This window comes from Balaenoptera borealis (assembly GCF_965194805.1).
Source record: "Balaenoptera borealis genome assembly, chromosome: 18".
Taxonomy (NCBI): Eukaryota; Metazoa; Chordata; class Mammalia; order Artiodactyla; family Balaenopteridae; genus Balaenoptera; species Balaenoptera borealis.
Window position 1 is genome coordinate 11093090 of NC_138877.1, and position 15697 is coordinate 11108786.

A 15697-nucleotide genomic window follows, 5' to 3' on the forward strand; every position below is an offset into this window, starting at 1 on the left:
GTGAAGTGTCCAAGTGCAGTCTCCACAGGAAGGGAGGAACGGGAATCAGGTTGTACAAACACCAGTGGGTACTAGTTTCTATTCTGTCCTCGTCCCTCCAGGGATGAAACACAGACATTTCTTTGGCCCAGTGATCACAAGTCTTTTCCAATCAGGACTCAGGACCTGAGAGGGAAAATGTAGGGGTACTGAAGAGGCACTAATTTTTCAACATCACATTTCCATTCTACTTGGTAGCTTTTTCACCATATGAAACTACCCATGCAGACTTTCTTCATTCTACATATTCTTGCTTTGTGGCCCATCATCACTCATAACACCACATTAAATAAGGATTTAGTAGCAGACACATTCAATTTGTCTTTACAGTTGTTAAGTCTTTGGTGTCATAGTGAGAAAGAACAAATCAACAGCAGGGGTTCCACATAAATAGTTTATTTCCTTTGATTTTTTTTTTTTTCTGAAGAAGTGTGGAGCTACATTGACTTTGAATTTGGTGAAAAGTCCCTTTAAGGCATTCACAGCTTGTTGCAGGCCATGGACTTAACAATGCTCTTTCTCGCCTGGAGGAAGTCAGCTGCCTGCTTTGAATTTCAGTGACCACATTTAAAAACCTTACCCCTCTTGACCAAAAGGATACAATGAGACAGTGTGGGTGAAAGTGTTTATAAACTGTTTGTAAATGTCACAATGTTGAGAAAAAAGGAGGCCAGAGAAGGTGGAGTCCCTGTTACTGGGCCACCACTTCAAGGCCAGGCACCAATCAGTGAAGCATCCAGTAACACAACTCAGGTTCCTTAAAAGTGAATCCCTACTTCTCATTCAAGGTAATTCTTAATCATGTTTTACCTATTACTCCTTGTAGAGTGGAAGTTGGAATAGGAGAATACCTGAACCCTCTGACATCTTACGCAATTTATGAAAATCTTCAAGGAAGCACCCCTGTGACATTTTTCAGATTCTCAAGGAATATATGATCCCCTTTCCCCAACCCCACCCCCACAAAAGAAAGAAAAAAACATTAAGAACTCTTAATCTAATGCCACAAAACATAGAGAAGGCTATCAAGTTGAGGACAAAAAATAAGAAAACAATCTACAGATACTTAATCTTGTTATGGTCAAGAATTAATGGTTAGTTTTGTACCGCTAAGTAAATAAGTAAGTAATAAGAACATTCAAATTAATTCTTTTGACCAGCAGCTAAGTGGAAACAATACTTTTTCCACCAGCTCCCTTCTCCTCCCAGTTCCTTTGTACTGTTTAATTTTGATGGAAAGACAGTGCCTAGTAGGATCATTTCAGAATATGGAGTAATTACTACCTAGGATATTTTTTCTCTTACAGGAGACAGTACTTCTTTATTATTTTGGCTTTCCCATTTTTCTCCCAATAATGAGACTCAGTAATGTTTAACCAACAGGAGGCGGGCGGGCTTTCAGAGGCAGCCATTGAGAAAGGTCTGGTCCAAAATGAGAGAAGAGGGAACCATTAAGCTAAAAAGGAAATGAATTCCAAGCTTTGACTCTCTCCAGGGTTCTCTTGGGTGTCAAAGCTTATGCTTAATGAGGGTCCCAAAGGGGAAGGTCGTAAGTCAATGTCACTTGGCTGGTTCAGTGCAAGCCATTGGGCTAAATGTGTCAGTATACTCTGCGCCTGACCACAGGGACCTGGAATAAACCGAGGCATAAAATAACCTCACTTGCCCCTGAAGGAAGAGAAGCTGCTGCTAAAATGAGACTCAGGCTTTTAGTAAGGTCTGCACATTCCTTTGACCCCAGGACTTCTGGCATAATTTCTGGGAATGTCATGCCACAGCTTCTTAATCTCTAAATGGAGGAAAATTTATACCACCACCTCCATGGGTCTCAGGAGAAATGGCCAATGATTCTCTGAATGCACTTTGTGCTGCTATTTAAATGTTACAGATATATGGATCAGGACTCACTATACAGAATCACAGCATTTATGGGCTGGACGGGATCTTAGATGTCATTTCAGTCTAGGAGTTACTGCACGAGCTAGAAAGAAGACTCCTTGGCAGTACTAATTGAACACTGTGGTTAAGAGCAGGGACTTTGTATCCAGGTTGCTTGGATTTGAATGTCAGTTCCATCTCTGCACCTCTCTACCTCAGTGTCTGCGTGTGCAAACTAGGGATAATTAAAGTTTCTATGTCATAGTGTGCTGTGAAGAGTAAATCAGCTAATAAATTTAAAGTGCTTAGGGTAGCTGTCAAACTAAGTACTGTATAGTGTTTGCTCATATTGTTGAAGAATTTCACACAGTGCTACATAACATTAATTATACAGTTTTAAATTCTTATTAACCACAAAAGAACCTACATATATTTGACAAGTGGTAAATCATGTATATGGGAAACATTATTTGTTCAGTTTACACAGTGTTTAGTGAACATTCTTGGACTAGTCACGGTTACTAGAAGTAAATTCTCTCTTCCCCTGCATTTGTCCAGAGTTTGGGAACTAAAACTCATCCATCCATTCACTCATCAGTCAGCATCTGTTGAGCACCTAGTATGTGTCAGACCCTGCTCTGACAGTGAACAAAAGAGTCAAAAATCCTTGCCCTCCTGAAGGTTACAGTCTAATGTAAGGAGTCTGCTGTGTAAGGAGTCTTCTTTAGTCTGCTGTTTTTTTAGAATGAGGAGACTGAGGTTCAGAGATTCCTTAGCTGATTGCCCAGAGTCACACAGCTTGTCCTAGATCCCGTGATCCCTTATCACACCAGACTTTTAAAAATATCATTTACCGTGCAGCTCTAAAAATGTCCAAAAGATGCGTTTGCCTGTCAAATTAGCTGATACAGAAACAGTGCAGTCGCATAAACGTACCAGCTCTTCTGTGTCTGACAAAAGTATGTGTTTTCCCAACCCCTTGGGGCCACCACGCGACCCTCCTTTCCTTTCTTGTCACATTCACCATGCCATTTCATTTCTGTTACCTCCATTTACAAAACTTCTGAAAGCTAAAGCAATGAGTGAAGATGGCACTGATGATAAAGAAAGGAGGGTTTTGACTATGGAAACGTTATTAAAGGAGAGACAACTTCATCTTGAGAATTTCAGGCTTCATATTCCGTATCAGGTATGCTTCTTTGCCTTTTGGGATAAAATCCTTATGTGGTTTTTATTTCTTTTCCAGACTTCCCAGGTTGTATCCTAAGGTGTTCAGAAATATCTGTTTTTCTCTTTCAGAACTTACATACTCAATTTGCTTTGAATTCATTATCATTTTCTTGTTCATATGGACATGTGTCGGAAAGTGTGTAAAAAGGCAGTGAAGCACCTAGTTTTAGGTGTTATTTGTGTGTAGATTAAGTGTATGTCCATTTATTTTCTCAAGTATTGCATTTCTTCATTTCTAAGATATCATCTTCTGAGATGGATCATTAGGTTATGTATGAAGAAAGAAAAATAACACTGTCAATTGAACTATTACTTGCCATCAATTGTAAAATTCATCCTGATTTCAGAGATGTAAAAATGTGAAAAGAACCTGATACCTCTTCATTGGTAAAAATGTTTTTCATGTGATCTGTTACAAAATTATCCTTTTTAGTGGGTGCTGAATAATTGTTGCACTGAAACACTTTCGACTTAATTATTTCAAATATCCATCAGAAATGGCACCTAGGCAGAACACTCTACGACATACATCACAGCAAGATTCTTTTTGACCCAGCTCCCAGAGAAATGGAAATAAGAACACAAATAAACAAATGGGACCTAATGAAACTTAAAAGCTTTTGCACAGCAAAGGAAACCATAAACAAGACCAAAAGACAACCATCAGAATGGGAGAAAATATTTGCAAATGAAGCAACTGACAAAGGATTAATCTCCAAGATTTACAAGCAGCTCATGCAGCTCAATAACAAAAAAACGAACAACCCAATCCAAAAATGGGCAGAAGACCTAAATAGGCATTTCTCCAAAGAAGATATACAGACTGCCAACAGACACATGAAAGAATGCTCAACATCATTAATCATTAGAGAAATGCAAATCAAAACTACAATGAGATATCATCTCACACCAGTCAGAATGGCCATCATCAAAAAATCTAGAAACAATAAATGCTGGAGAGGGTGTGGAAGAAAGGGAACACTCTTGCACTGTTGGTGGGAATGTAAATTGATACAGCCACTATGGAGAACAGTATGGAGGTTCCTTAAAAAACTACAAATAGAACTACCATACGACCCAGCAATCCCACTACCGGGCATATACCCTGAGAAAACCATAATTCAAAAAGAGTCATGTACCAAAATGTTCATTGCAGCTCTATTTACAATAGCCAGGACATGGAAGCAACCTAAATGTCCATCGACAGATGAATGGATAAAGAAGATGTGGCACATATATACAATGGAATATTACTCAGCCATAAAAAGAAATGAGATGGAGGTATTTGTAATGAGGTGGATGGAGTTAGAGACTGTCATACAGAGTGAAGTAAGTCAGAAAGAGAAAAACAAATACAGTATGCTAACACATATATACGGAATCTAAGGAAAAAAAAAAAAAAGCCATGAAGAACCTAGTGGCAAGTCGGGAATAAAGACACAGACCTACTAGAGAATGGACTTGAGGATATGAGGAGGGGGTGGGGTGAGATGTGACAGGGTGAGAGAGTGTCATGGACATATATACACTACCAAATGTAAAATAGATAGCTAGTGGGAAGCAGCTGCATAGCACAGGGAGATCAGCTTGGTGCTTTGTGACCACCTAGAGGGGTGGGATGGGGAGGGTGAGAGGGAGGGAGATGCAAGAGGGAAGAGATATGGGAACATATTGTATATGTATAACTGATTCACTTTGTTATAAAGCAGAAGCTAACACACCATTGTAAGGCAATTATACTTCAATAAAGATGTTTAAAAAAAAAAAAAAAAAGAAATGGCACCTGGGTGGGGGGAAAAAGGGCTAAAACCAAGCCTGGGTCTTTGAACCTGAATTGAAATATTTATAATTAAGTGATGACGTCTTAGACTCATGTCACAAAAATATGTGGGGGTAGGCGTTGTGGGAGAGTATAGATAAGGCAAATCTGGCTATGAGTTGATAATTGTTCAAGCTGTATTGTAAGGTACATGAGGGCTTAGTAGACTATTCTGTTAAAGTCTCAGGAAAAAAAGAATTTCTGCTTGTAAGGTAGTTGCAGAACCTCCCAAGAATAGGAGTGGGTTCCCTTATGTCAGGAAGGCTAGCGCTATGCTCATGGTGGTAAGTTCTAGATGGAGACTGAAGAGAACAGTTCCTGGGACTGTGGGTGAGGAGGTGAGTGGAAGATATGTCCATTGCTAGTCATTCATCTTCCTTCTGAATACCTTATTGTGTTGAAGCTGCCTGGGTCCTACCTTTTATTACAGTGACAGTTGGCTAGTCCTCATAATTGCTTCTAGCCCGGAAGGCCACTGTATTACTTTACATCAGTATTTGTTCAGCCACAGGGGATATACAGGATTGGCATAGAGGCTAATTAAAAGCAACAACAATAGCAATTAAAAATTTTATTGAATGTTCCAGCCATGCTAAGTGGCTTACCACACGTGATTTTATTTAATTCTCCTGACAGCCCTACCAGGTTAATACTACTATGATCTCTATTTACCCATGAGGAAACAGACTGATAAAACTTAAGTGCCTTTCCCAAAGCTGGCATGTGGCAGGGCCTAGCTCTAAATCTTAGGCTGTGCTCTAAATCACACTATGTACTGACTTCTTTCCAGTGACACTGGATTAAGAGCAATGGAAATCACAGCCTGATCTTGCAGATCTGGACTAGTGACTCAACCTCAAGCCAATAATCAGCAGATACAGATGGGTGAAAAGGAGCACAGACGCAGGAAAGCAACCCTTGTAGAAACAAATCAAAAGGAATTCAGATACCTCTACCATGTAGATAAACACAGTCCTAGCAGTGGGACAGGGAGAAGAGGTCAGCTCATCAATGGTTTCCATTCTCTCCTGAGTCTTTCAATCATTTCAGAGCGTACTCATGCATTCTCGAGCCTTTCATACCTGGGTTTAGCTGGTGTGTTTCATACCATCTCCTGGAACTCAGATGGTCCTTCTAGACTTTCACAGCCTTGTTCCACTGCATCTGGAATCTTTCCCCTGGTCACTAACTGACACGATATGAAGAGTATTTTCTTACATGACCCTGTCCTACAGGGCCCTGACTATCCAACCACACTTTGTTAAAAAAATATAATCATTATTCTTAATCTTGTAGAGACTCAAAGATTTCTCCTGCCCTGCTGGGCTAACTATTACCGTCCTCTCCATATTCACCCACAAATGCCTCAGTGACATTGAAATGAAAAGATCTTTTGGAGTAGGAAATCTTGAAGTCATCATCTGAATTGATCAATAATTTGGGCTGCAGGCTTCAAAGGTAGTTCAAGGATGGAGTGTGTACTCACAAGCAATGAAAATTACAGGGGTGGGGCTTGCACTATAGTTAGCACAGGGCTCTGCATACAGCATGTCCCATTCATACTCCTTACCTATGCTTCTAACAGTGTCACCAAAGACCACATTGCCTTCTTTGTCTACACTGTATGGAATTTAATATCAGCCGAAATCATAAAGTCTTATTTCACGAGTGTAAGTTCTTCCAACCAGTACTTGTACATTTACACTTATAAACCAAGTAAATAATCATATTTATCATTGTTACATAGGTCTAGGTAGATTCAGATCATTATTCCAACGTGTTAAGATCTGTTTGGATTTTGATGATGTCAACACAGTAATATATCAATCTTCTTGGCATTATATTAAGAATTTGTTAAACATACATTTATCTAAGACACTGAAAAGAATATTAGGATAAGACCAAGAACAGAGTTTTGTTATAAGCCAATACCAGACGCCACCCCACGCACCCCCCCGGTTGCTAAGAAGTACCTCTAAGTATGTTCATTCAACCAGTTATTAATCTTCCTAATTGCATTAGCTCAGCTCATATTTCTTAATCTTGTTTCCAATAATATCATGAAGGAATTACATAGTGCCCCACTGAAGTTCATGTGGTAGTATTTTGTCTATTGCATTTCCTTGAACAATGTTTCCCGCTAACTTGGCCTGATTTAATTTAGCTAAAAGCAATTTGACAAAAAGCAATTTGGTCAAGAAAACAATTTTGTCCAAACAATGATCTAGTTAAAACGGAATAATGCCAATCGGTGTTTTTTCAAAGTTGGTCATTTTTGTGTACTCTGGACAGATTTGTGACCCATTTTGTATCTTATATATTTTTGTTCCTATTTTGCCTTTTCTCAATAGTTTGATTTTTTAAAATTTCTAGTTCATTTCCAGCTAGTTATTCCTTTCAAGCCTTACTTATAATGTAGAATGATTGAAACAATCTAACTGTTCAGTAGTTAATTAAAAGAATGCAAATGTCCAACAACTGATGGATTATTATTTTTTTAATATACTAGTTTTCAAATACCATATGGTAGGCAAAATATCATATGTAGTCCAAGGAAACACATATGGAAGGCTATCATACACTAATTTGCAATCATTGGTTGGTACTATTTGAATGTCATTATGGTAAACAAATTCTTTTCTGGTTTGTATTTATAATTTTCCCATAATGAACATGTGTTGGCTAAAAAGTCTAAAATAATACATAAATCACAGTGGTAGTCAATTGTTCAATTACTCTATTAGCTTCAAATGATTAGCTCCTTTTGTTTTATCCTTAGCTTGTTCCTTGAGCAATTCCTTAATCGTTCAAACTTTTCACAATAAAGACAGAGTAATTGTTTGAAGATGAACTCGTTATACATAATGATAAAAAGTTCTGAAAACTGTAAAATAATTTTTATAGATACTTATAGCTCTATAAAGCTGTCCTATGCTTTATCACCCATAATTGAACATATAATGATGGAAGATGTTCATTTTCAACTAATTTATTGTGTTGACCACTTTGCTTTAGACCAAATTACCTTTGGCTAAATTACATGCTATCTGTCTACCAGGCTAATAATACAATAGAGAAAAAAAATGTGACTATCAAGGAGATTTTCTTTTGAGTGAATCCATGATGGATTCTAGGGATCCACTAGCTTCTCTTTTGGTTGTTCCACAAACCACTCCTTTAATAATCCATTTTTAAATCTTGCTAGTTTGTGAAAATTAAGCAATATGTATAAGTTCCTTTTGAAGCTGTCTAAAGACAGCAACGGGGAGTAACTTCCTACTTAAAATAAGTGCTGACAGACTTGGCTAGGCTGTCGTCCAGGCCTTTATTCCAAGTATTTTACACTGACCAGTTCTTAAGGAAATTGCTCAACTTCTCCAGCCTCTGGCATCTCTACAGAATCACTTCAAGAATATGACATACATTTAATATTCTCCTACCTTGTCAGTATCCCGATGCTATTTTTCCCTTGACCCACCTTACTGTTATTACTGTGATTTTAAAAACCAGTGTGGTTTCAAGGGCCATGATTGCTGCTTGGTCCTGCTCTTACCTCCCGGTCTATATTTATGGCTGTCTGAGAGGGAGGGTATATTGGAGTCACCAGAAACTCCTGTAAATTGCCAGCCATCTCTTCCTGAGCTCCGTAGTGCTGCTACCAGGTACATAGGTGATAGGTTACACTTTCTATTATTTTGCCTAATGTACTGAATTACATAAGATAAAATATCTAAATTATTTTCCATCTTCTCTGTGAAAGGATACAGTCAAGATTACTAACTTTTAAGTCATAGTCCTCACCTTCCTAGAGTTTTTAAAAAATAAAATGGTCTAACTGCATCTCTCAGGGTTTTTTGTTCACCTAGACTTTGCATGCCTGGTAATTTCAGTGAAAACTTGTAGGATGATTGAAGGAACGTGCTTCACATGAGATACGAAATTGTAGAAGTTAATTTCAACTATTCCTTCAGCCTTCCATTCATTCAATAAAAATGAAAAGTAAAAATAACAAAAATAAAGGAATCTATTACCTCTAGAGACAAATGAGACATTCTTTAAATGTGAGTTCTGTAATGGTGGTGATTTCATCAGGGTTTGGTTGTTAACAATGACAGAGAATTCTTATTCCTAGTGCTTATAATTTTAGTGCTTCTGTCTATCTTTTGGGAACTCCCCCCAAGCATTCCCATGCTGAGAAATCAGAGTCTGAGTGCAGCTATGAGGAAAAGACTCAAGACTGTCAGAGATTAAAAAAACACAAGAACTTCAGTGAATCTTTCAATAGAGGAGATGTCATCCTTGGATAAAGGAAGAGAGAAATCTTGAAAAATTTTTCTGGTCCCTTATTAGGCAGTTTTTCCTGAACTGACATAGGCAATATATTTCACCTTTGTTCCTCCCACCAACTGTTTTTTTTGTTTGTTTGGGTTTTTTTCTTCTGCTTTTAGTTTTATTAGAACAAGACAAGGAATTCCTAAGAATGGCTGTGATGTAGTGTCTGGTTAATGAAGCTAACACATTGCCTAAGTATTTATTCTCACATACAGGGTATTTGGATTGCAGATGTGCAGAAATGTTATCAGGTTAAAAATAACTCTTTCTACAAGGCAATGGCACACTGGAATGCTAATCCAAGCCCACTGCTTGTCCTTGTGAGCCTTACATCCTGGGTATCCTAGCTGCACAAAGCAAATAGCCCCAGCCTCATTTCCTTAGGAACCTCACCTTTCTGCTTGAGCTGTTTTAAAAATGTGTGCCGAGACTAGCAGGAAATATGGGGAGAGAAGGAGAAAAACCCTCAGATAGCCACTCTCTTTTCCAGACCCCCACATTCTTTATTGCATGCCTGGTGGGGAAATTTTCTTCCCTCCAGGCCTAAGGTAGCTTAGACATTCTAATCCTTACAGTGAGTAAGCATCTCACTTAAACCGTGTGCAGCTAATCAGTAATGTGGTTCAAAGGGTAGGCTCATGGAACTAACTGGGGCCAGGTGACGCAGCTTAGTCCTGGAAGGGAGAAAGCCCGGGAGAGGGGGGATGGCATCCAGGCCAGGTCCCACCAAGGCTGTCACTTCAAACTTTAGGTGGGGTGCCCTAGCCCCTCTGGGGTTCACCTTCTCAGCCTGTAAACTGAAGGGAACCTGTATCATAAGAATGTGCACTGGAGGCCAATATATCAATATAGACCACGATCCACGGTGAGGAAGATAATAATGAGCAAGAATCTAATTGATTTGTGTGGATGCACTTTGGTGCTGTCTGTGAAAAGGGCACAAAAAGAGGTTTGGAAATCTCAGGAGAAGTTGAAGATACCCACAATTAACTTAGTCCCCAGGTAAGTGCCAAAGGCAAAGTAGGAGAGTAGAAACATTGGGGCAAAGATTTAAGAGAAAAGAAGCAGCATGAATATAGTGTAGGTTTTCTACTTTGCAGTCTGCAGAGCACAGAGAGAAGATTCAACATCTTATTTTCCCCTACAACAGAGAGATATATTACAGTGATGCCCTCTTAGAAATAGAGCATTTGGATACCTAAAAGCATCCAGTATTTCACCTTTGGAGTCTGAAGTTGAATGAAAACATTAAAAGCGCTTATAAATTTCTACAGAAAGATTGGATTTTTGTCAACAGCATTAGACAAGTAACTGCCTTACATACATACTGTTGAGTGTGTTCTGCATCATCTTACGTCTGGCACGCCTCTGGCTCTTGGTGGGCACTGTAACGACTTCCAGCTTCCCAGCTTCCTTGGCCACAGTCACAGGAGCAGGCCTGCACACAGCAACACCTGATCCCAGCAGAGTTTCCACGTCTTGCAGAGCAGTGCCAAGACCACTGTAACAGCAGGGTTTTCACTAATCTCCTCCCATGCTTAAGCAAGCACCAAGCGACACTTGGGATAAAGACCCACAGACCTGGACTGACATTTGGTTGCAGTTCCACTGGGGTTTTCTCTCTACAGGATTATTCCTGCACACAGACCCATTTTCAAGTAGCAAGGATAATCTGATCCCATTTTAAAGGACACTGATTACACTGAGAGCAGAGAGAAAACCTAGCCCATCCTACACACTTCCACACAAGTTTAAAAGTATAACATATCTATGTGACTATTTCATTATGGAAGAATTTTTTTTAAGCAGTGGGTTTTTTTGTGTGTGTGTCTTTTTAAATCAGAGCTATATGTGCATATTTGACAGTGAGCTGTTATTCTTAAAGGCAGCGGGAGAGGCAGAACATTAAAGTTTCACATTAAACAACAAAGAGTTTTAAGGAACGTCCTCAAATTACATTCACAGTTTCAAAGTTCAAGAATTGTGGCTGAGCACTGCTTACCTTACAATTTCAGGTCTCAAGCGGTCTTTAAGTTTAAAGCAGTACATCAACTGTGCAGGATTGATTTTCTTGCATAGAAGTCTAATCTGTCATAGCACCCAGCTCACTGGGAGGAACCAGCCTCCTCTTCCCGAACACCAATGAGGGAACCAGAGGAGCACATGTGGGAAGTGGCTTCCCTGAAAGCCTGTCACAGTCTGCACATGCTCTCAAATCAACCTTGGCTTGAAGCTCACAAAGCACCTCACTGTGAGATCCCAGACATCTCTGGGGAGAAGAAAAGGGTTATTAAAAAAAAAGCTCTAGCTAATCTGAAGTTTTCATGCTTTTGTTGGGATGGACCACTCATTCATTAAAAATATAGAGGAACTATTTTCTGTTAATCAGCTTCCTGGGGAACAAGTAAAACTAATAACAATATAACCTATATATTGAAATAAGAGGGAAAGCTTATCCTTTGGAATTCTGCTACTGGTCCTGGCTGGTGTGAAGGAGGGCTCCATCTCATCACTTAGAAAAGTGTCTACTCCATAAGAACCGACAGGATGTTTTATTGGAAAGAAGTTCACAATTATGAGTGTGCAGTAATGTTTATTAACTCACTCCCACCAGGCCCAGATATAAAATGAAAATCTACTGCGTCTCTGTTACAAAATCGTTGGTGACATTGACATAATATTTCAAGTGGACTCTCCCTATCAAGTTAACTAGAAGTCATTGTGAGGAGGAATTACACATCCTCTCATGGGACAAAGATGTACAATGACCAGAAAAACATTTGTCCATGACCTTCATATCCACCTGCTTTAATGTGCCACAGAAAAGAGGTATTGGGTGAGAAAAAAAAAGTCAAAATACTCAAATCTCTTCAAAATCCAAATGTTAAGACTCGAGCCATGACTACCCTTTGCTTGGAGTTTGATGTTCAGTCCTTCTGCCATCTTTGCTCGGACACTAGCCTGAAGCAGTTAATCACAGTAAGCAGTTAGCTATGGATGTAAATAAGATAGAAGGGTAGCACCATGAAGTGGAGCAGAGAGACCCATGTTCAAGTTCTGGTTCTGTTTGTATCACCAAGTGTAAGCCCAGGAAAATCTTGAGGTCTCTCTGGGTCTCAGTTGTTTTCCACCCCGCCCCCCCCATAAAGTGAAGGAGTTGAGAAATGGAAAAGAAAATGCATGCAAAGGCTCTGAGTTCAGTTCACTGGGTAGGGGCTAAAGTGAAATGGAGGACGTGAGTCTACATTTCAAGGGTAGCTATTACTCCCAAAATAACTGATTCTAATTGGAATGAGGGTTGAATTATGCCAAATCCTCTAAATTTTTAAAAAGAAGCTGGAAATTCAGATTTTTATGTGAAATAGAAGTTTTATATGTAAGCAACTTATTCAAAAATGTTTAAAAATACCATGAATGCCAAACAAAATCTATCTGCTGGTTAAATTTGCCTTGCAGGCTACCAGTTTAGGATTTAGCAACTAGGTAATCTTGAGTCTTAGCTTGCTGGAAAATAAATAATACAGGGAAATTTGTCTCTAAAAGAAACTGTCTTTCAGCATGCTTAGCAGTCAAGGTAGGACTTAAAGAAGAGGCTGCCTAATACTTTGGGGTGAAATTGGGGACCCTCGCTCCCCTACTTTATGATGGTGACCACATGATCAATGACCTCATACAGCCGATTTGCCATGGAAGGGGCTGGTGTGGGACCCATGGGATCATTAGCCGTCTAAGAATCTGATGAGTGAAAGGAGGCAGGAGAACCCACACAGGGGAGAAAAGAAAAGATTATTCCAGTAATATAAAGATCAGCCGGATGCAGTGCTACCAGTCTTATCTCAAGACTGAAATATCAAAAGTAAAAGCAAAATTTCCAATGGGGCTCACGATAAGTAACTAAATTCAGGAATTGACGGGAAGAGAAGGTTTATTGACTTGCTGAATAAAAGAGATGTTGGAAGGTTGAGTGGGGTGGAGATTCGTGCAAAGCGAAGTTGACTGAATAAGTCTCTTCTACATCAAAATGCAAAACTATCATTAAGAATACTCAGTCCTCGGGGTCTGAGCAGTCTGAGCAGTGCTATCCTTCCTGAGCCACTGGATGAGCTCTAACTGGGTGGAGAATGACACTTTATGAGTGTGGACTCATCCTTGTTGAGGGGGAAGGGTGCTGACTCACCAGGGACCCAGGCCAGAGCCCTGCAAACATGGTCAATAAATATTTGTCCTGGCTGATGAACCCTGGCATGGAGACTGTGGACCAAAGATCAAGACAGGTACACAAGGCCTCTAATCATTCAAGACTCAGCTTCAGTCTCAATCATTTTATTCCAGGAAATTCCCCTTAATCTCTCAGGCTACCTTTCTTATAGAGTATCCTTTATTTTGCTCTATTTTAGTATAGTACTTAAACTGAATTTTGATTTTTCTTGTCTACTTCTCTGTCTACCGCACTAAACTATGAATTGGTCGAGGTAGGGATCTCTTTCTCTCTCATATTTCTTTATTCCAAGAATCTAGCATAGTCTATGCATAGCACATGTAAGTAACTTAATAAATATTGGTTGAATGAATTAATAAATAGAAGCTAGTAACTAGGAGGAATGTTGTGCATTATAAATGCAGTGAAATTAAAGTTATAAGGCACATCTTTGAAAGAAAATTAGGTTTAGATGAATTTTTTTCTATGAGAATTATTTTTTCTCAAAAGTATAGTTAATATTTTTTCGGTTTCATGCTGTTGTGGATTCTGCAAATTGTTATTCTGCACTGGTTCCATGTAACATTCCTCATTACAATGTTTACTGCCATTGCCATAATTCAGACTTTCTAAGCCGTCTTATTTATGTTTCCTGTGACCATCTATGGGAATGTTTTGGTCAGTAATGAGTGTACAGCTGAGAGTTAACATAAATTGGCCACCTTCAAATCTTGTGTTGCTCTCGCAATTACAAAAGAGGGAGTAGAGGGAGTAAAGGTAATTGACTTAGCTCTGAACTGTTACATGGCAGCTAGCGACAGCAGCAGCACACACTGCCACCAGGGTTCAGGGGACCAAAGAGTGGAATGGATAGAATCATTCTTTTACACATAGATTTGGAACTAACTAGAGAGAGCCTCCCCGGTAAATTTGAAAATAAAATTTGAAAATACAAGATCAATCAAGATTTCAAGCAAATTAAGTTTATTTTGACCACAAGATTCTATGACTATTTGAGAAATTGATGAATACAAAGAAATAAAAGAATGAAGGAAAGCAATGTAGATGATTGTTACTGTTATTCATGACTGAATAGCAAGCTACCCCAAAACATAGTAGCTTAAAACATTTTATTATCTCCATGGTTATATAAATTGACTAGGTCTGTCTGGGTGATTCTCCTGCTACTAAACTGCAGTTATGGGGACAGATAACTGGTTGTCTCTTGTCTTTCTTGATAATAGACATACTAACAGGTGTGAACTGATATCTCATTCTGATTTTGATTTGCATGTCCCTAATGATTAGTGATGTTGAAAACCTTTTAATGTACCTGATGGCTATTTGTATGTCTTCTTCAGAGAAAGTCTGTTCAGATTCTTTGCCCATTTTTTAATTGGGTTATTTGGGGTTTTTTTGCTATTGAGTTGTATGAGTTCCTTTTATCAGTTAATAGGTCATAATCTATTTAATAATATAGCTAAAGATTTGTCAATTTTGTTTATCTTTTCAAAAAATAGATCTTAGTAACATTGTTTTTTTCTGTTGTTTTTCTGGTATCAATTTAATTTATTTTCTGCTCTGACTTTTGTTATATCTTTCCTTCTGCTAACTTTGGGCTTAGTTTTCTAGTACCTTAAGTTGTAAAGTTATGTTGCTTATTTGAGATCATTTTGGTTTCTTAATGTAGGTAGGCATTTATCACTGTAAACTTTCCTCTTAGAACTGCTTTTGCTGTATCCCACACGTTTTGGTGTGTTGTGTTTCCATTTTCATTTTTCTCAAGATTTTTAAAATTTCTCTTTTTATTTCTTATTTGGTTCATTGGTTGTTCAGGAGCATGTTGCTTAATCTCTACATATTTGTGAATTTTCCAGTTTTCTTGTAATTGATTTCTAATTTTATACCATTGTGTTTGGAAAAGATGCTTGATATGATTTCAGTCTTCTTAAGTTTATTAAGACTTGTTTTGTAGCCTAACTTACATATTTATCTTTACCAGTGTGTGGTATATTTTCATGTTACTAATTAGTGTCCTTTCATTTCATTTTGAGGAAATCCCTTTAACATTTTTTGTAAGGCTGGGCTAGTGGTGGTGAATTCCTTCAGCTTTTCTTTGGAAAACTATCTCTCCTTCAATTCTGAAGGACATCTTTTCCAGGTAGAGTATTTTTGGTTGGCAGGTTTTTTTCTTTCAGTAC

At 38.6% G+C, this 15697-nt stretch overlaps 1 long non-coding RNA gene across 1 annotated transcript in view; it reads right to left on the minus strand.

Annotated features, from left to right (window-relative positions):
• Positions 1-14884, minus strand: part of LOC309615739 — a 56131-nt gene extending 41247 nt beyond the window's left edge. The window contains exon 1 of the long non-coding RNA XR_014237036.1: positions 11301-14884. This is a non-coding gene — a long non-coding RNA (uncharacterized lncRNA). The remainder of the gene's footprint in view (positions 1-11300) is intronic.
• Positions 14885-15697: the final 813 nt, after the last annotated feature.